Below are 22,083 nucleotides of genomic sequence, written 5' to 3'. Positions count from 1 at the left end.
TGTATACAGCATAATTAGTACAGATTGTCTTCACCTGCCTGCCTGCCTTCCTTCCTTCCTTCCTTCCTTCCTTCCTTCCTTCCTTCCTCCCTTCCTTCTTCCTTCTGGTTGCTAGGTGTTATGTTTTTCTTTTGTTCTTACATTTTTGTATTTATTGGACCATCCGATAGAACAGTGGTTTCACTAAGCTTTAGAAATGCTTTATTTAATCAATTTCATTAGACTCTAGGAAGGCTCCTGTCTTACTTTGAACCATCTCTGTAGAAATGGGCTGCAAAAATAGTATCTAGCTTTATTATGAGAGCAACATTGTCAGGGAAAACAGAAAATACAGTGGAGCAAATAAACCTTGAGCTTGAGAGACTAAATACAAACATTATAAAGCATTCAGTAGGTTTGGTTTAACTAAGGGGAGAGATTTAACTTTTCATACATGAACAGTAACATAATAGTGTGCAAATGGCTGAAATACCAAGAAGAATAATTTTATTCACAAAGGAATAAATGGCAGCAAAGGCCATTAGTAAAAGAAAAGAAAAGAAAATGAACCTGAGAGTTCAGTATCATTGATATAAAGTATCACTGAGGTACAGTGTAAAAGACTATTGGAAATAGCCAAACTTTTTCATTTGGGGACCCTTTAATCTAGGCTGAAAAATATCTGAAAAATATCTAGAAATATAGGGCATATCCTTGTATTTACAGAGATTTAATGTGACATTAATAAGATTTTCTCCAACTCTAACTTCTATGAATCAGTGTAATGCAAGAAAGCCAGAATATGGATGACAAATGCAATAGTTGATGTTTAATAGAAACTTAGAGTCATTTATGCAATGTCTTACCGTTGTTACAGAAAGTAACAAATTACAGGGATGTGTCAGCAAAGCACAAGAGCAAACCAGAGAAACCAGTACACAGAGACCCAGTAAGGCAACCCTAAAGTACTTTCGTTTGGCCAGTGTCTCTATACGACACACAGAAATTATGTTGTAAACATGAACAATGATGACATCATTATGCTTACTTTCCTTAGGGGAAAAAAATCCAGCATGGGATTCCCTGGTATAAAATTTTTATACTAAAAATGTAAGCATGTTCAGTTCTGGTTTGCAATATTTTTCTCTTACATGTCTTATTTAGAAGTCTAGCCTCCATTTGGGACTTTCATTTATGGGCCTCAAATGTCTGCTGTTTGGGCTTCCATGACTATCACCTTTTTAGGGTTTCTACCATGAATTTTAGGACAGAAAATGACTGTATCTTGGATGTAGAAGCACCTTGGGTATCAGACTTTTCTCACTGCTAACAAACTTCTTTTGACATTTTCAATTTGTAACAATTCTTGAGAGGCTGTTCCAAAGGTGATCTTACTTGTAACTCTTGTCCATATTTACCATGATTGCTCTTTTTTCCTGGACCCCTTTTTAATCCTTTATATTTAATATGATTTGTCTTGCTTATTTCAGATGTTAAAGGGTAATAGTTTTTACCATATTCTATCATATTATTAAAAACATCCAGAAACTCTAGATTTATCAAGGGAGTTCTCATCTGGCAGTTAAATTATTTTTTTCATAAAGTGGATATTATCAGACTCTTTGAGAGGAAGCATGAGACTGAAATAATGGGACAAAGATCAAAGCTAGCAGCTACACAGAGTTTCTTGAGTGGAATTCCTGACTGGAAAAGAGAAGCTGGCTGATGACATTTTTTTGTACAACTAATGAAAATTTCTCAGGAGGTTAAACCTTCTAATAGTTTGGAAGATGTAATAAAAGCTCAGTTCAGACTATACAGAGTTCCCAGCAATATGTCATATGTGTGAAATTTGCACTCTATTGCTGGGTAATTTTTCACCACCTTAAGCTTCTGTCCACAGAAGCCACCACACACAGGAGCAGTTGTGTTTATTTCAGTGCTTATTTTCAGATAAACTGTAAAGGAGGGTCTCATCACTGCTGATCTTTCTCTAATTTTTTTATTCAGATGCTCTGTTCTTTTTAGCAGTACTTTTGTATTTTATCAGTACTGAAATTGAATCTAAAAGCCTTTGATTAAAATGATAGAATAACTGCCTGTGAGTGTCCATATTCCTTTACCAAAATGCTTCTAGATAAATGCAATAAATAAAATCCTAGTAAATTAGTAGGACTGGTAAAACATCAGTACATTTTCATCAAATTCCTTGATGTCTCATTAGGAACATTCATAAATTCTGACTTGTAAATAAGATCATGTTTCATTCAATTATCTGGAATACTCACTTTATATGTACAATATATATGCAAATTTATTTTACTTAATTAAAGTAAACTTTTTTTAAGAGTTTTAAGGGCAGATCAGATAATGCAAGATGCAGAAAATAAGTGTGGAGAATAGGCAGGAAAAGAAGGAGAAATAACAGAAAAAAAATTTTAATGAAAAAATATAAGAATTATACAATTTAGGTAATTTGTTGCATAAAGTGAAGTAAATTATCCAAAATAAGAGTCAGCCAGCAAGATTTATCTGTTTTCTGGGAAACTATTTAAAAGTACTTTTCCCCTTACAACTGCAAGTAGTTTGGTATCATGTTTATATAGTATAGCCTGTGGCTTGTGTACTGTTTTATTATTTACTCACAAGGAAGAGCACCATTCATTAAACCACCAGAAGCATTTTGTGCAGTGTTACAGGCTTTCTTTACAGGAGATCCATCACAATAAAGAGGACTGCAATTATTAAGATCTGACAACTACAGTCTGAGTGATAAATATAAAAGCTCTTTAACTACAATTCCGGTAGACTATAACCTGCAATAATCTCTAAAAATATAAAGCACTTCAACATTTTCATCCTGTATGGTCAGTTCTAAATGTGTATGAATTTTCAGAAATTTTTAGAGGCCTATCAGGAAGGTAAATATTACCCAGAAAACATTCAATAGAAATGTCAGTTCCTCATTTTTGTCAGAGTACAGCAAGAGATGTCTGCTCTGTGAGGGAGAGGACCCAAGGGGGTAAAATTATAATATGAAGAAAAAAGAAATTTTTGTTCTGAACTGTGAAGTCTCCTTAATCATGCTGCAGTGGTGTAGGCTGTCAGCTTGGACAGTCTCAGCTCCCTTTTCCCTGAAATTTGGTAGAAAAGATCCTGTAAAAACAGACAAGAAGTCTGTTGTTTATGAAGTTGGCATAAGGTGTTTTCTAACTACTTCAATGCTCATGGGTTTGGTGGGATTTCTGCATCATTTAATCAATGCTTTCTAGTCCTAAGAAAGATGTTACTGTGGCCTTGGGTTGACTCGCCCTTTCCAGGACCATCCATGTTCAGATACTTGCAAGCCAAGTGATATGTTCAGCACAGACAGGCAGAAATGTTGAACAGCTGACTGGACTGTAAGAAAATGATGCTCAGTTGACAGTCATTTAGATGTGCTGGGGAGTCCTTGCTGTGTAACACACACAAAATGTCTTACACTAGTATTTAAGATGTCTTACTGATCCAGTCTTTCCATAAGATTCAGGAACTTCTTTTCAGGGAAACGTCTTACTGGCAGTTCATTCTCAGTGGAAGATTGTCTTCCTTTCTTATCTCAAAATCATCCTTCACTGGAGAAACATAACAGCAATTACTTAACTGATCTGAAGAATTTTTTTTCTCAGCAGTCTTGCCTGGAGAATAAGAACATCAAATATTTCCTGTGATTGCCTTTGTTTATCCAAACCTGATAAACCAAAGTATTTCCATGAAAATGAATCATCCAGTTTCTCTTTCTAACTGAATTACTTCCTTCCTGGAAAGGAATTCTTTTGCTTCATGAAGACCACTCCAGCCCCAGCCTGGGCTTCTTGCTCTTGGCAAGTCTTTGCTCAGAGCTTAGAGTCAGACCATGTTAGCTTAAGAGCTAATTTAAAGTATTCCTTGCTGACCACACATTTTTCATTAAGACAGAATCCTATCCTAATGCTGTCATCCTTTTCTTTTCTTTATTTCTTTTTTTACTCGATACAATAGATATGCAACTGTAAATATGCTTGTATGTCACTGAAATCTAAAAGGTTGTTTTATTTGGTTATAGATTTGGGGCTTTTTTGCATGTTTGAAAACAGGCTTATCTAGAGAAATGTGTGAAGTCTGCCACTAGACAGTACTGTAATACAGGTACCGAAGAATACAGGGAAAGGTAGAAAAGGAATTTAATTTTTGTCCTGGAATATGAAAATTATGGAGTAGCAAATCAGTTTTTCAAGTTTGAAAGATTACTAGGTTTCCATTCTTCTAAAGAGGTAAGGAAATATACTTTATTTTATACTTTTAAAACTTCCACAAAAATTAGTTTTTCATATGAGAACTCTAATTCTGGAAACCAGCTATTATAGTTAGGTCTGAACATATCAGTGGCAGAAGTTAACCTAAGTTTTCACCTAATAATAGATATGATATTTCATTCCAATAATCAGCTGCTGCTAACACAGGGAAGAGAAAATTTAGAGATGTTGATTTATCTACTGTTGATTATGCAACATTGGATAACAAAAAATAATTACAGATAATGCAACAGTTTTTGTTTTTGTAAAACGGTATACAAAAATAGTAAAGCTGAATTAATTTCTACAATATCCCAAGAGAGCAGTAACTTCTGAAGAAAAGCTAAAAGGAAAATAAGCAGTTTTGCAGGAACAAGTTATTTTCACCTTAATTGTCTACCAAAAACAGATTGAGCATCTTTACAGAGCCATTAGCATATTTTCCACTCTATTTTTATCCAGGAAGACTCTGTTCCTCTCTAGCTCAGACTTAAGTGTTTTGCTTTTGAATAATTTTATAGTTGTGGTAGGTTGCTCCAGTGGCATGGCCCACTTGCTTTAATCACTATACTACATTCCAGAGTGGTAAGGAGTAATTTTATTCTGTTCTGTAATTCCATCATTCTTCATTTGCTGAGATATGCAGCAAATGGATGTGGAAAAAATGTGAGGTATCATAAGAAAGATAAAAAAATAGTTCCAAATTTAAAAGTATTAAAAGTTATTACAAATTAATAACTTCTATTTGAACTCAGTATGTTTATTTAAGATTGTCTTTTTTTAAGTTATTTTAGCAGAAGAAAATATATTATTAAAATTAATTTCATATCATAATTGGCTTTATTAATTTGGCCTCTAAAATATGTCATTTCTTTGATAGAATGTGGTGCTTTACTTGAGCAAATACCTGTTGATAAATCCGTTATTTAAATATTGCAAAAGGTTATACACATTATGTTTATTTATCAACAAAAAACCTGCCTGTATCAATAGTAAACAGCTTGATTTCATGCGCCAGATTGGAAAACAACTTGAAAATGCTGATTATGCCAGAGCTACCTTTTCTGATACCCTGAAAGCTCTCATTTCATTATCACCACCTGCCATTGCTATTATAGATTCATAGATGAAGATGAAAATTTTAACCAGTGAATCTTCCCTTATTCTAATGAAAAAATAACTATCAAAATCATGCACAACCGAAGGAAAAAAAATAATCAGGATTTCTTTCTGGCATGCCCAGGTTCTGCTGATTACAAAAAAAAAGGTATCCATTCAGGAACAGGCTCGAACTTGCTGGTATTTTGCCCCATTCTGCCTGAAACAACATGAAAGAACAGAGGGGATGAGAAAAACTTGTACAAAAGGAACTCAAAGCCCTTTGACTTCTGTAGGTGAGGCTGTATTGAATCTCAAAGGTGAGGGTAGACTTCAGACTGTCGGACCAAAAAATCTTTCAGACTAAACATTCCAGAAAGATGGATTGCCAAAGAGTTACATTTTTCTGTGCTTATACTTGGGAGTTTGCAGTCTGTTATGTGTTCCTGTCATTACTATAGATACTGGTAACATTAAAAACTGGCATAAAACAGGTGAATCAAGCTAAGTCATGCAGCCAGCTAAACTCTGATACTTTATCATCTGGCAGGATTTTGGTAACAAAAATCTGAATTGACCTGGCTGGGCTGCCCTGCTTATGACTCCTTACAGGCTGTCAATTGAATTTTGTAAGAACTCTACCCTCTGATATATCCATTTTCCCCACCACAAATGAATGAATAGAGAATTATGTCACATCTTCATTTACTAACAGATTTTTGTCATTGAGACCCCTTCTACATTCCTACTGCCATATGCACCATGGAGTGCTGATGTAATGCTGGAATTCATAAAGACTATCAGACATTCAGATTAATTAACAGTTTATTAACAGCCCTTCTGGCCTTTGCAGTTAATACTTTGCCAAATTCAAGAAATAATTTGAATAGGTAATTATGAATGGTATTTAAAAACAATGAATTGAAGCATCTACAAGATTTTACCTTGACAAAAATGTGATTGCTAAAATTGCCACTGACTAATACGTAGAAGGAACAAGCAGCATTTAAAAGGAAAAAAGTGTATTCCCATTGTTCACAAAAATTCATTAGAAATAAAGAAATTTGGAGGATCTCCAAAGAAAGGAATATGAAATGGAAGAGAGAAAAAAGTAATTTCTTAGAAATCTTTTTTAATGGATGAAAATATGCACCATCCAATGTCAGTTGTCAGGAACCAGGCTTTGCAGCAGGCTGGGGTGATTATCTCACCACAATGCATATTACAAGACTGGGGACTAAGTAGTCATTGTCATGCACAATTCAGTATTATAACACTTTAGATTTGATTTCTACCGCCTTGAAAAAGTTGTTATTTACAAACAGAAATGTATTCTGTCGTAGTCTGGCTTTCCAGTCTGCTTTTCATTCACTCATGCCCATAAATCACCATTTTCTGTTAATATTATGTAAGGTTACACTAACATCCTTAATGTAACAGTATTTGAAGCCAACCATTTATGAAAATGAATGGTTTGCATACGTAGTGGTAAATGTCTGAAGTACCTACAGAGTGGTTAAAATACAGTGTAATTGTATACAACACAAAGGTGTAAATCAGTTTCCTGTTTTTGTTGCCTTTTGACAAAAGCCATAGGTTATTGCAGCTGCAGAGTTGCTTGTCTTGGGATGACCTCTAGGGGTCACCTGATACTTTCTCTTATAAAGCACAGGGTTTATGTCATTATTTCTAAATCACCCCAAGAAATTAAAGACTTCTTGAGTGGTTTTTCACTTTAAGCTAATGATGCTCTGGTTTGTATATGAACTCTTATTTGTTCAAATCTTTTACAGTCTTTCCTAATGTGTAACCTAAATTTTCCCCTCTGCATATTAAATGAGTTCCTCGGTCTTCTTTGATTAATCCAAAAGGTGGCCTACTTTTTGACATGCCTTTAATTATTTGTAGACAGTTCCTGTTATGTCATTTTCCTCTGGATGGCGAGATTGCTTAACTCTATAACCCCCCTCTATAATAGATGGTGTTTGGAAATCTACAGTCTACCCAGCTGGCTTGGCCAGCACATCCTTTTAAATACTGTGTCCCTAGACAATTCTCTGATCTTTAATCAGTGTTGAGTACTGCATAGCCATCTTGCTCAGTATTTGGGTTGTGCTTTTCCAGAGTGAATGAAAAGTAACATCTAAACCTGAAGGGAACCCTACAAACATGGAGGAGGAAAAGGCCAATTTAAGGGGAAAATTAAGAGTGATGTTAAGAGGTGCAGCAGCCACGAGAGTCCTGAAATTCTCTCCCCTGTGTCAGTCAAGTGTGACTACAGAACAGCAAGAGCTGATGTTGTTCTAATGAGCCCAGGAGGAGTGTGTATATTATTGCCCTTCTTGCATAGAAGTGTTCCTGTGATGGGAGGCAGGTTTCTTAGATTCTCCTTGCCATAAGTTGGCATATGGCATGACACTCCAGTATCTTCATACAGAAAAATAACACATTTTTCTCTGCTGCAGTAGTGTGAAATATTAACATAGGATGAATTTATATTTGTTCCTGGGGAGAGAATTAAAGGTCATTGTACCTTTGCTTTGCATTTGGTATGCAGCAATCCCGTCTGCCCCTAAAAGGTAGGAATTTACTGAATCCTTAATGTGGTTTTGTATTTATACAATGTATGTTTTGTCTTTGATTACTTCCTAAAATTTTATAGATTTTTTTTCCTGAAAAATGATAAATAGTTTTCATTCAATGAGTATTCTATAACTTTAGAAGGTCTTTTAACTGATTCATGTCAAGAAAAGGAAATCAGAAAATATCTAGTGGAGAAAATATTCTGGAAAAGTTTTCAGAAGAGTCTGGACATATACTATGTCAATATTTTTGGTCATAGAAAGACATTTGTTTTGAATTTTCAGTCAAAACAAAATAGTAGCATTGCAGTTTAAATGCCTATTCCATTCCTTTTCATGTGGGATCATTATTCATACCCATATTTCATAATACTCTATAGTCTACTGATTCCTCTGATTTACCATGGTACTTATTCAGAAGGAATCTTGTACTATAGTGAAAGACCTTGAGGGATTCTACTCTTCTGGGGAAACACAGAAACCTTAATTATAGATCCTGTGAGAAAGTCACTGATTTGGAAAGATAGTAAATTTTTTTTTTTTAAATTGGAATAAAAAAAGTTATTAATACAGAATATTCCATTTTGTTTTGCTTATTCAGAACATACAATTCAAGAAAGAAAGGCTTTGACTAGATTTCCAGATGAAAATTCAGTAGTTTTAATGGAACATGTTAATTATGAAGAAACTACATCTATCAATAAAGTAAACAGCATAGTAAAGATACTGTGTATCTTTTGATTCTCTTCTGACTTTTTTTTCTGATCACTCTACTTTATAATCTGTCTGTCAATTTGCTACCAATACAGTGAGAAATTTTACACTGAACAGTCTTAGAAATAGAATGTTTCTGTCTAATATTTGAATAGTGCAAATATATTATGGCCACCATTACAACACAATAACTATTTGCAGCATGGCCTTTGACAGCAATGGCAATATTCAGTATTTAGATTTTTTAAAAAACATGTATATGCATCTTACAGTGCCACTAAATATGCATTTGAAGCCATATATTTAGTCTTCGATTACATTCTGCATGCATATGTATGCATTTCTAAAGTCAAGGAAAATTTATTTTCTTTTGGAAGGTCATCATCTCATGGTGGTTTTGGACTAACTATACCATCCAGCTCAAAATTATTTTTCTCAACTAGCCTTCTCTCTCTAGCTCTCTGGGAAGCATTTATTCCTTCCTCTCTGACTTACAAGTTTTAAAAATAGTACATTTTCTGGAAAAGTATTAGAACAAGACAGCTTCTATGATTTTATGCTTTCCTTTTCTACATGAAGATGAAGCGGCTGAGCCAGGTGTCTCCTTACTTCACTTCAATACTTCATTATTCCTTCCTTTCTCCCAGTAAAAACATGCACACTAACATTCACATACATCCCCTTTGTGGGTCCATGATTAATTTTCTAATTACTAGGAAACAAATATTCTGTTCTACAATTCTGAGGTAATATTCCACTTTATACATTTCTTAGCCAAGAGTAAGAGCAGATTTTCACTCCTTTTCATTGTTTTGCTTTCTGATCATACATTAGATTTTATCTGTTCACTCACCTCTCTATTTTGTTTTCTAGTTAGTCAAAGGGAGAATAACCATTGTGGTCACAAGAATAAAATAGATCTGTGTACTTTTCCTAAATTTGTTTCTTTTCATCAACCTACTTGAAACCAGATTATACTTCATAAGAATATTCTATATGGAAAATGCAAGATGCCTCAAACTAGATTCTGTAGGCTTCTAGAAACTACTTTTTTTTTTTTTTTTTTGCATCAATTCAGGTTGCAATGAGGTCCTTTTAGGGAAATTAAAAAAAAAACAACCTGAAAGCCTCAAACCTGTACTACCTCAAGAACTCCCTTGTGCTGTCTTTTGCTCTCAGAGAAACTATCTTTACAAATATTCCATGTTTATAAGCACCACCACCATTAGAAATTGATCAGATAATTTTTGACACCTTTTTCAAAGACGGGTTAAGATGATTTGGAGTTACTCCATTAATTTGGCACTCAAGTACCAGATAGTCCTCAGCAAGCAAGACCAGATGTTGTGTGAGCCTGTATGGACAAAACCTCTCTATTTGTACATTCAGTTGATTTTCAGATATTAAATTTCTTCTTTGATTGATGCTTAATTTCTTTATAGACCCATGAGATTGTCCTGGAGAAAAAAAAAAAAAAAAAAAGAAGAAGAGCATAATCCCTGCTTGCCAAAGAGAATTCCTCCCTAAACCCCAGCACATCACAGCAGAGACTCCAATGGTTTCAGAAGATAGCTCCAGTTATCTCTTTGGCTATGGGTCCTACAATGACTGCATCCCACACAACTTTATTTGGACTTTTTCTTTCCAAAGAGACTGTATAGTCCAAATTTATCAGCTTCTTCGAACTTCTCTCCAACATGGAACAATTTTAAGAAAAAAAATCAAAATAAATTCTGAATTTTTCTGAAAAATGGCCATTTCAGCTTTTAATTATGAGATTGGAATTAAAAGAAATGTGTAAAGACAACTCTGGTTGTAGTACAATATCCAGATTTCTTTCTAGTCCTTAACTTTTCTCCTCTAGGATATTTAAGCTATCAAAAGTGTTTTTCCTATACAGCAAGATCCCATCCTCTGAGTGCTGACCCCGAGCTGAAAATAAAGCCAGCTTGCAGGACTGGCATAAATTCCCCATGAGATTTCCCTGCTTAAAACAGCATTCCGTTAGCCTTCTGTGTTCAAAAAATGACAACTTTCTTTCTCTTCCTCACTTTAAAGTCCCTGCTTCTTACCCAAGCCAACACAGCTGCTTCATCTATCTTCAGTTAGTGTATTCCCTTTCTCCTGATTTGCTGCAGCACTGGTGGAAGTGTTACACTCACTGTTGAGTTATATATCATGAGAATTACATAAATAGATTTTACCAAGTGCATAGTCTTTCATTGTGTGCTTGACTTTAAGGACTGTGCATCGTACATAATTCCAGTAACAGACTTCTGTGGTTCTTGTTTGCAGCTCTCCCTCTCCCCATGTCCTTTCTCACCTGTATATTTCCCCCTTAAGCAGCTATGGGGACATTTTGACAAGTATAATTTACTAGTAGAATTTTCTAATATTTTTTTTGTTTATCTATTGGATTAACATTATGATTTTGCTTGCTCAACAAACATACATAAACAATTATTTTACTTCAATATCTGAATATTATTATGTTAATGTGTACCTCTAATAACCTATGGTATAAAGTCAATCTGCTCACTCCCTATTCAGAAAATTCAAAATCAACATATTTGGCTCTGAGAAAACTTTGTCAAATCAGTCCAGTTAAATATTTTAAGTCATTTTATCTTGGTTTTTAATGAAGATCACTTCTTTACTTGAAAACACGAATTAATTTTATCTTGCTTAGACTTTCTAGATCCCTCGATAGAGTATAAACCAGTAAGGGTATGGATATCAGGTAAACAGTTCAAATTAGCAAATACTTCTCTCTAACAAAAAGGAGTCAAGTTATTATAACATAAACCTTTACAGCAGTATTGAAAGAAAAAAAAAGACAGTGTGCAGGTGCAGGCATGTCTCACCACTGATGCAGCCATGACACCTACTCAGCTGTAGGTGGTCAGACCTTAGAGAAAGTGCTGGAAAGGAATCCAGGCAAGAAGGTCTTGAGTCCAGGCAAGAAGAACGGGAAATGTACCTCATGCTAAAATCATGCAGATCTTCCCTGTCAAAGCAGTACAACAATCTGGGTTCACATTTGCCCCCTCACCGAACTTCTAAATTTCTAAAACTGCCCTTTCTTTCACCATCTTTCATCCTTTCCTAGGACTTGCTAGTTGTTACACACTTGCTTCCTTCATGGAGAGCTGCTATAGTCTGCAATATGTTACAATCAATGGAAGTAATGAAGTTTATGGCAGGTATAGAAAGCAGCTGGCACATCTACAATGCTCTGCCATCATCACATCGGCCTCACGCTGACAGCCTTAACGTGTTCCTCCTCTGGTTTAGCAATCCATTAATTATTGCTTCTATCTTAGAAAGTTGTTAATGGATCACATCCCACCTATACTAAAGATCTGATTTCAGTTTACAAATGCAGATCACAAAATCCAGGAGAAAGGGAGCTGGAACTATGCTAAAAGTCTTGTTAGTTGCAAGGATAGAGATGTGGAGATCCAAGGTATTGGAAAAATTTAGACAAATTCATAAACATCATTCAACATTTTAAAGAAATACTGCCAAAGCATCTGCTTTGAAAAGACCTGTTCACGACAGAACAAAAGTGACACTGACAATTTAGATATAAAATTTTAAACGGCATTGACATGTTTTGAAAAGATAAAAAAAATATTTTGAAATGGTCATTTTCATATTTACAGCCTCGGTCTTTGGAATTCTATTCAGGAAATGTTGCTAAATGTTTATGTTTTCTTCTGATTCAGGATGAAACTAAACTTTTGTATTCTGTTCAGTCCTTCTCCATATGGGCTACATCAAATCTATATAAACACCAGACTGCGTCTATAAGATTTTATTGAAAAAATGGAGCTCTGCAAAGAAGCAGAGAGTATTCAGTTAAAATCAAAATAACTTTCCAGATCTCATTCTAAGATGTGCTTTTGAACTAATGCTTAGCATTCCCCAACGTTATTTTGGCAGGACTAATTAGCTAAAATCAGTTATGATATAGAGAACTGTTATCTCTAGGACTTTGCTAGAATGATTGCTACTTTAATCATTCCTTTCAACTCTCAACTCAACAGTTGATTTTAGTGATTCATAGGAAAATGTTACTGCCTTTACTCACACATGTGCTAGTGTATTCGAAGTCAGCACTATTTTGTGGTTGAGTCAGTCCAGTTGAGCCGTTGCACGTCGCTGAACTTGGTGGCTACGTGCATGTTATCAACACTGTTTATAACCAAGAGAACTATTTATATATATGATAGTTTACACCTTGAAAGATTTGCTTTTGAAAAAATGCAGCTTAGCACTAGTTTGAGACCTAATTAATGCTCTGAGGGACATCCACTCAGAGCCTCAAACAGGATTTATTTTGGTGCTCAAATCCATCTATGATTAAAGTTCTATATAAGCACATGCAGTTGGGCATGCCAAACAAAAGGGCTAGTGAATTAGGTTTCTACATTTAATCAGCGTGAGGTCTCTGAGAAGCTTGAGTATGAACTTGCATGTGTGCCTGGAAAGTTTGCCTTGCTGGTGTGCTGGGTCTTGCAGCTACTACATCATTCATCTGTGTTCTTCCTCTTGCAGAGGCTGAAAATGACAGTGAATTTTAGCAGTGTGACTTTGTGTAAAACTGTGCCTAGAGAGAATGACTGAGTTTTTTCTTTCACTCGTTTATTAAAGATTTTATTTCACAGAAGACAGAAAGCCTCCATAGGCAGGATCAGGGCCTGAGGCACCTGCCTGACTGGTGTCTTGGATAGGTCTGCCGGGAATGTGCTGGAGAAATGCAGCTGGTGTCAGTAACCTCATCTTCCCCATCACTTCACCTGCTGTAACTGAGTAAAATTTTTTGACTTGGTAAAATGTTTCTTCCAGCCTCAGCCGGCTGAGCTTGTCAGATAATGTGCTCAGCCATCAAGTGTGTAACTTCCTCAGGGAAGCCGAGATAAGAGCTGCCATGGGGAACTGAAAGTGCAACTCTGTCCTCTGACATTTTGTAAACTTAAATTAGAGGGGCGTTATCTTTTGTATTTTGTTTCACTTATTAGACTGCGCGGGTGCTGCTTAATGGATGCAGTTACCGAAGTAAACAATCCCGTGGGATGCTTATTTGTTCGTATTAACGCAGGAATTCGAGATCGGATGAGATTTATGTAGACACTCGTATTGGGGGGGGGGGGGGGGGGGGGGAAAAGAAGGGGTTCTGCCGAGGGAGCAAAGGAAGGCGTTCTCCAGCCGGCGGCGGGGATGGAGTTTCGCCGGCGGCTCCCACGGCCCTCGAGCCGCCCCGACTCTGCGCCCCGGCCCCCGCCAGGCCCGGGGCAGCGGCGCCCTGCGGAGTGCCCCGCCCGCGCGGGTGGGCGCGGGGGAGAGGCAGGGCCCGTATCCATATATCCATAGTAACGGCGGGGGCCGGGGGAGGCGCCGCGGCAGCTCCCGCCCGCCGCAGCCCGCGCGGCGCCGGCACCGCACCGAGCCGCGGTGAGCGCGCGCGCGCGCCCCCGTCCTGCTCCGCCCCTCCCCCCGCGGGCAGCGCGACCCGGAGCGCGCGCGCGCGTCCCCGCGGAAGGCGGGAGGGGGACCGGGGGACCAGCGGGGGCGCGCGCGCGGCGGCGGCAGCTGGACGGGGAGGGCGGCGGGGGCTCCGGTGTGCGCGGCTCCGCGGCGCTCTCCCTGCCTGACTCACCGCGGGGCGCGGGGAAGATGCTCAGCGCGGAGGGGTAGCGGCTGCGGAGCAGACGTCGGGGCCCCCCCCTCTCCCCTCTATCCCCGCCCCCGCCGAGCTCGGCAGCTCAGCCCGCCGCCGCCGCTCTAGGTGAGACCGGGGGGCAGGGGAGGGAGGGCTGGGCGAGCACGGGGGGCCGGGCACGGGGCCACCGGGCACCGCCCCCGCCCCGTCGCGCAGCCCGGAGGCGGGGGGGGGCCGCAGGAGCCAGGGACCCGGCGGGCCACCCCCGGCGAAGGGAAGAGCCGGGAGCGGGCGCCGGGAGCGGACCCTGGGGAGGGAGCCGGCGGCGCCTGCGGTTGCCGCGTTCGCAGGATTATGTCAACCCGCGCCTCGCCGGTGCCGCTGGGGCGAGTGTCGGCGGCAGCTCCCGCCCGGCGGCGCTGCGGGGCGCCGCGCTCCCGGGCGGGCGGGGGGCGGCCGCGGGGCAGCGGGGGGCGGCGGGGCTGCAGGAGTTTGAGCCGCCGGAGCGAGCCGGTGCTGGCGGCTGGTGAGTTCTCACCGGACCGTCGCGGCCGGGGGAGCGGGGTGCCTCGGGCAGCCCTGCCCGCCCCAGTGTGCTCCCTCCGAGCCGCGCGGACCAGTGATTAATGCGGGGGGCGGTAGGCACGCACCTCGTGTACCGCACGGGAGAGCGGCAGCGCGGCCCGCACAGCCCGCAGCTGTCTGGGGGGCTGTGTCCGTGTGCGCGCTGCACACCTCTGTTTGCTTGGGTCTGGGAACTTGGCCGTGGTGTGCCGTGATCCGAAACTTGCCGGACGAGGTCTTGGCTTCACGGCACCGCTGGTTGTCGGCTCGGTTATTTCAGGAATGCTAGTTGGGCGAAGTGCTACGGTTGTTAAAAAAAAAAAAATTAAAAAAAAAGGGATGAAAAGCAGAAGCGAGTAGAGATCAGAATGATGGTTTGTGCTTCAGTATCTCAGAAAAGGTTCATGTTTGAAAAATATATCGTACAATAACGAACAGTTATTGTACCTTACGGCAAGAAGGCAGCATTGGTATTCGGAGAGAAGCAAACGATAACTGAGAATTTAATCTGGAATTCGGTTTGCTGCACACGTGCAGTAACAGTTTTCCTGAGCATTTTTAGCATGTGGACTGATGCATGTTGCCATGTGCCTCGCAAAATTCCTTTAGCTCTGTGAGCAGTGGCAGTGTATGTCCATACCCGCAAAATCAAGGTGTGCTCCGTACCATTCTTAACAGTAGCTGTATTAGTGAGGAATGCTACAGTGTGTCCATCTGTGACAGGATTACTGATAGAACGCATCTTACTGGTTCCTTAAAGAACGTTTTAACTTGTTCCGTTAATGAGACACAGAATAGTGTTATAGTAGACCCTGGCATGATGGATAGTAACTTTTCGTTTGAATGCACTTTAAGAACCAATTTCTGTCCTCTTCTGTATATGCCAAAATATAAAATATAGTCACCTCCTAGAAAAAGCCTCAGTGGAAGGTTGCCATGTGACTTTTTTTTTCCCTGAATAAATATGATTACAAGTTGTAAGCACTCCTGTAGAGCTGATACTTGTTTGCTGAGTACAAAACCTTGATCCTGTGGTGTGTAATTACAATAATGAATTAAACCTCCATTCTGATGGCATCTTAAATTCGGTAGTGCTCTGAAAAAAATGGAGAGTAAGTGATTTTAGTACATGAATTTTGATCTGTTGACACTTGCTCACTAAGAGATTTGTCCTTTTTGATATGTCTGTATAACTTATACAAGTTGCAGTTGTGCTGCCACTCCCATACTCTCATCACCTTACACACCTGAGAAGTTCCATTTAAAGAATTTGTGCAAATGGTTGACAGATAAGAATTGGAAGAACTCACTGATATATTCAAGTATGATATATCAAAGTAAGCTCTGCTTTCTCTACTATTACTGAGCGCCTTTATAATTTTTTTTCCCAGAGAAAGGAGAATGTGATAGTCAGGAAGAGATAAATTTATCCAGTAAGAAGGCAAATTAAAATGTACTATACATATTCATTCTACTTGGAAGACATTTAAGTGCAGTACCCCAAAATTAATTCAGAAAGCTGAGGGCCTGATGCTTTTTCTCTTAGCATTTTTCTTGGGTGGGGACAAGGGGAGAATGACACCTCTAATTAAAGTTAAAAAGGGAGGGTATAGGATGTGGAAATTTGGAACAGAACTGTTGCTGAAGCCGCCATCAAAGGCAGCTGCACTGAAGTAAGAACCTAAAGCAAACTGGCTCTAGGTAAAAGTTTTGCTACTGAGGAACTTAAGGAGGGAGCAGTGACCCAAGTCAGTCATGATTTGATTTACATTCCAGGAGGAAGACATTTTAGTGTTGGAGGAATCAGAATTCTGTGTTGGAAATGCTCATTTTAATTTATTTCCATCAGTTGGGAGGGTGCAGGTTTTACTTTGTTTTAATTGGCATTTTGTTAAGGATCTTTGTATTTATTTGTTACATGTTAGTAATAGGCATAATGAATAATATTCTTCACAAATAGTAAACTTCCACCTTGCTTTGGGCAGACTGAGAAACTGTCAAGCCTTGGACTTAAGCTCTCTTGGCTCTTGATCCTGAGACCTGCTCTGCATGCAGACTGCAAGTTAAAGCAGAGATGGGTGAATGGCATCGTTCTGGGTCCAAGCTTATTCGTTTGCCAAATACCAATCATGACTAGATTTTTTTCCTGATGATCCTATTATCACAATGCTTTCTTTATTAAATGTTGAAAATTTGTACTAGTCATCCAAATCGACAGTCCTTATGATGAACTGACTAGCTTTTACTCTGAGAGATGTGATTTGGTATTGTTTTTGCGTTTGGAAACATGTTGGCTTATACTATTTCACATTTTCAATGTTGTCTTCACAGTTATATGAGCTGTAGGCTTACTTTTAAGAAATCACAGTCAAATTCTGGGGAATAACACCTTTAGACAATTATACCATCCTGGCACTCTTCACAATCCAATGCAATTTTTTTCTTTGTGTAGGCAATAACACAGGCTGCTTGTATTTGATCTTTTAGTCCATGTGCCAACTATGCCAGCTTGTCTACAAGACAGTAGTCATGGTTCCAAGTATCAAAGGGTTATGCTTCAGATAAACCTGGCTTTGACAAGGTAATTAAGCTAGGAAAAGTGTTTCATTGTCATAGTTTGCTTGCTGTCTTTATCCACAGTCTTTCTGTATTTTTTTGCCTTTGAGGAGAAAAGCATCAAAGTATTTGAGCATGTTAAATTAAGTATTTTGGGCACTGTGGTTCAAAGAAGCAGGTCTCTACATACCTTATTGTCAAGTGTTTAGCTCTATGCAGTGTCAGTCTGCTCCCATATTTGAATTGCTCTTGGAGATTGCCTTGGTTTACAGATTACATGTAAAGACAGTGGACATTTTTGGGACAGTTGCAGTGTTCATACTGCTTTTAACATGTAGTCTGGGAGAAGAAGAGATACCTGGTTGGGTTGGAGTTCTTTTCCTGCTTTTATATTTAGGTACTCTGGAGCAGTAGAATTTTTCTAAAAGTCCTTCAGTCAACTAAGAAACATTTCTTCTTTCCAAAGAGTCTTCATTTAAGAAAAACCCTGAAATTTGGGCTAGATTTACTCTTACAAGCTTGAGCATAGAGTTAAAGAAAGGATCTTGTTGACATTCTTACCCCCCAATGAATTTCTCTGAAGCAAAGTATCTTGCAACACTTCAGATAGCAATTGTGCCTAACTTCATGTTAGCTGCAGGTGGAAATCATTATGTCTAGCATAAGGAAGTGATGTTACTAGTGTTGAACAAACCTTAGCCAAAGGAAAATCACCAGGGAGATAGCCTTTCTTCCTGGTTAAAGGAATGGTGATTCTGTGTTGAGAAGTGCTGGCACATCTCCTGAAGACTGTCTCTGTCCTTGGATCACAAAGAGGTTCTTATTGTCATGGAAATGCTCAAGCGCGAAGGAGAAAATCCAGGACCATCTCTAGTCTTCCTCCATTCCTTACTTATTGCCTTCAACCTCCTACTAGTGGGTTATTTCTAACTCAGTTGACTGAGGAACATCTTTGAGAATTTTGCAGTGCCTTTCCTAAAGACAAATGATATTTGGTCCCTGCTTGGCCCATCCTGTGGGGTTAGATAGTATCTTTGATATCTCTAGAGGAATAACCAGAACATACAGGCTGCAGTGTTACCAGCACTAACAGTGGTACCCAGCATTTGTCTCTTTTTCATTAGGACGCAAATTGTAATATATCCATGCCCCGAGAACTGAGTTTGGGTTAAAGTCAAATGCCTGAAACACAACTTGATCAAGAGAAGAGGTAATGAGCAAGGACAGTGTGTCTGAAGACCTAAAATCTCTGGCTGTTCTGTCACTTGAGGGCACTTGCTCAACATTAGAAAGCAGTCTTCAGCACTGGAATATCCGCACTCTGCGGATGGTTAAGACTGTACTTTTTTCCCCTTGGGGATATTGATATCCTGGCTTTTTTCTGGGACTGCACGATCCCTTGCTAAACAACCCAAAAGAAGAGCACTTTTCCTTTGGGAAAACCAACTGGAAATTCCAGCTGGTCCAGAACTAAGTAATTGTAGCCATCCTGTTTTCTCTAAATTTATCACACGTGCTATATGCTTATCAGCAGTGCCTGAAATAAGTAAGTGTTTGGTGGGGTAAAAAGGTCTTGAAGCTTGAGATGGAAGTTCTTTCTCTCAGGCCTTTGTCTTTGGAGTTTGCTCTTTCTAGAAACATGAAAATGGGATGTGTTAAGGAAAGATATGTCTCTTATGTTTTCCCAACTTTTTGGTGTAGGAAATCCAAGGTGATTTGTATGAGGTTTGTTATGTGTAATTGGTTTGTTCTTCTTCATTCTGTTCGTTTCCTGCAGTCGGCAAACATCAAGAGAGGTTTTTCTAATGTTTAGAATATTTTAAGTTCTGATGCTGCGAAAAGGGTAAATTTAATAGTAGCTGCAGTAATAGCAGATGAAGTCAGCAGGGAGTTTTGCCTCTTTGACAGCAGATTTTAGACAATTGTTTAATTTTTTAAGTTCTTTTTTTCAGAAAGTGCTTCTCTACAGTGGAAAATAAACATTTAGTTTTGCAGTACTTTTAAACATGGTGAAACATGAAGGTGATAAACATTTGTTTTACTTGTCTGACTGTGGATGATCATCTAAACTCTTCATTTAGTTGACTGGTCCTCCCAGTTGCAGAGTGAAGTCAGAGCTTCAGTGCTTCTGGGTATTTCCATGTATGCTGCCTTTGCTGGTTCTGTATACTTTGAAGTAAAACTTTTGCAATTATATCAGTGCGAATATATGCCTCTTTTGCCAAGTTTCATCATGGCTGGGCTTCGTGAACAAAGATTTAGGAAGGCTCTATCCACATTTGTTACAAGCACGCTGATGGCTTGTGAGGCCAATACGAGATAGACATATCTGATTGCAAAAGGCACAGCAGAAAGACTCCTTAGGTGGTATATTCTGCAAGACATGGTTTGCCAAGTGTATACCGAAGATAATTTCTTTTTTCTTCATATATCTATTCACTGAAGAACACTATTACACGTAATATCTTTGTTTCTAAGTATTGAGAATGATGTTAAAAGCCACTGGTAAATTGGTAAGCCACAAAAATGGTTGGATGTAATTATTCCTAATATAGGAAAATGGAAAGTCAATTACAGTGTTCATCAGGATTTATTATATTACTCAAACGTGTGTGTATATGTATGTGTGTATGCATGTATAGTAGGAATAACTTTAATTCTAGAAGTTTTACTCCTGTATTGCATGGTCATCTCACTGTTTTTAGGCTTCGTCTTACCCCTTGAAATTGATATTAAGGCTCTCATAATTTTAAATAGATTCATAAAAAGTGCTTGTAAAAATAATCTAGTAACTCCTTACTGTTTATATAATCTTAGATGACCTCACTTATTTCATAAGTAAATATGCTAGACAAATGTCAGTTTGCAAATAGTTAAATCACTTAAAAATTAAGATAACTGAAAACCATCTAATTATCTCCTTCAGGATCCCATAATCAAGAGCTGTTATAGCATTGTCGTGCTTTGTTAATGCTTTTATCTTCCAGGAATGTTTTCAGAGGTAATGCTGAAATCTTGGAAAAGTGTTAGTTTGATAATAATGAAGTCACCTGGAAAGCACATTATTAATGAGTACCCAATTGACTTGTGAAGCACCTGCATTGTTATTAGTATATGATCAAAATATATAGAACTTCAGTGTTCTGTACTAATATTTAAAAACCACCACAGAGATAAGTGGATATTGGAGTGAATTGTCACACAGAAAAATAGTTCAGCAAAACCTAAGGGAAGTAGCGTATGATTCACTGTATTTTTACTGAAGCCATTATAAGTGATGCAGATTATTACTTTTCTTTAAAATCTGAATGTGGTAGTGTTCCTGCTCTTAGCACTAGCAAGAAAAAAGAATGCAAGGATTCTCATAGGCTTTCATAAGTATTTCTCAAATCTAATCCATGTTATGCCCAGCTTGGGTATTTCGGAAGCAAAGATTGGCTCTACAGGAGGCATGTTATAAAAAGACTTCCAAACATCATCTTCATTTAAAAACTCACATAGAAGTGTTAAGTTTAACAGATGCTCCTAGGTTTAAAAACCTGTTGCACTAACCTTTTCCTAGGGATTTCTCCACTGCTTATTAATTTAATTAATTGACTGTCCATGTGATTTTTACATACCTGTGCAAAATGACAATGAATCTTTAATATTGTCTGAATACTACGAAGTTACACTTCTGTAAGCATGGAAGTATGGAAAGAACATTAAATATTACGACTGTCATTTTCTGCTTGGATTCTATTTATGCTAATTTTTGTTGTTTGCAAGAGTGTCTTTATGACCTGTGTGAGAGATTAACAGACCCTTTGCCTTAGTACAAGGTACTGATTTTGGAGTCATCATGTGGTGCTGAGATTTGAGTGCTTCCAAACCGCTGTATGCACTGAACCATCTCAGCACACTCCCAAACAGCTCCATACTTGTCCTTTAAATACTTTTTGTATATATTAGTCACAATCACAGCACAGTAACAACAATTTTTCAATGCTGTCCACATGTTCCTTTCATAAGCATCCACCAATCAGTGCAGGATAATCTTTGGGTTTGACCTAGATGAAACAGGCCCTCTAGTGCTTGACTGTGCCCATTTCCACTTCCTTTCCAAGGCTTGCTGTTACCATTTTTGTCCTTTACAGAGCTGTCTGGGACTAAGCAGTATCTCTGCAGTAATGATACGCACAAGGAAGCATAGGCCAGGGGAAGAAAGCATTATGTACCCCGAGGGTTTGCGCTCAGAGATTTCGAACAAGGTTCTTAGCTGGTGAAAATTGTCATAGCACCGTTTATTTCATTGACTGTGCAGGCTGAAGAGTATGCCTCACGTTCAGGGGTAATCTTGCTGGATATTAGGAAGAAGGGTAAGTAATAGCGTATGTGCAGTTATAACTGCAGTGAAGAAGCATTTGGGCTGCTCCCCTAATGTACCTTTCTAAAGGTAGTAAGGAGCTCCCTGTTGCTATCACAGTCATGAGAGCTCCAATTCTGGTAGAAACCTCATAGACTCTTGCTAAAGACACCATCTTTTAATGTGATTTTACTTACTTCTTGAGTCATTTGCATTGACCAATTAATTGGCTAAAACTTCGAAGAAAATGAATTGTTGAAGAGGAAA

At 38.7% G+C, this 22,083-nt stretch overlaps 1 protein-coding gene and 1 long non-coding RNA gene across 2 annotated transcripts in view; one reads left to right on the top strand and one right to left on the bottom strand.

Moving 5' to 3' along the window:
- The window catches only part of ANKS1B (ankyrin repeat and sterile alpha motif domain containing 1B), a 418,757-nt gene that overhangs the window by 316,713 nt on the left and 79,961 nt on the right, over positions 1–22,083 (top strand).
- LOC116787673 lies at positions 13,357–15,599 on the bottom strand. The gene is made up of 3 exons (XR_004357375.1): positions 15,363–15,599; positions 15,002–15,216; positions 13,357–13,497 (listed from the first exon to the last, which is right to left on the bottom strand). It is a non-coding gene; the product is annotated as an uncharacterized LOC116787673 (long non-coding RNA).

This window comes from Chiroxiphia lanceolata, chromosome 5 (assembly GCF_009829145.1).
Source record: "Chiroxiphia lanceolata isolate bChiLan1 chromosome 5, bChiLan1.pri, whole genome shotgun sequence".
Classification (NCBI taxonomy): domain Eukaryota; kingdom Metazoa; phylum Chordata; class Aves; order Passeriformes; family Pipridae; genus Chiroxiphia; species Chiroxiphia lanceolata.
Note: the sequence above shows the minus strand (reverse complement) of the source record. Positions and strands in the feature narration are given on the sequence as shown.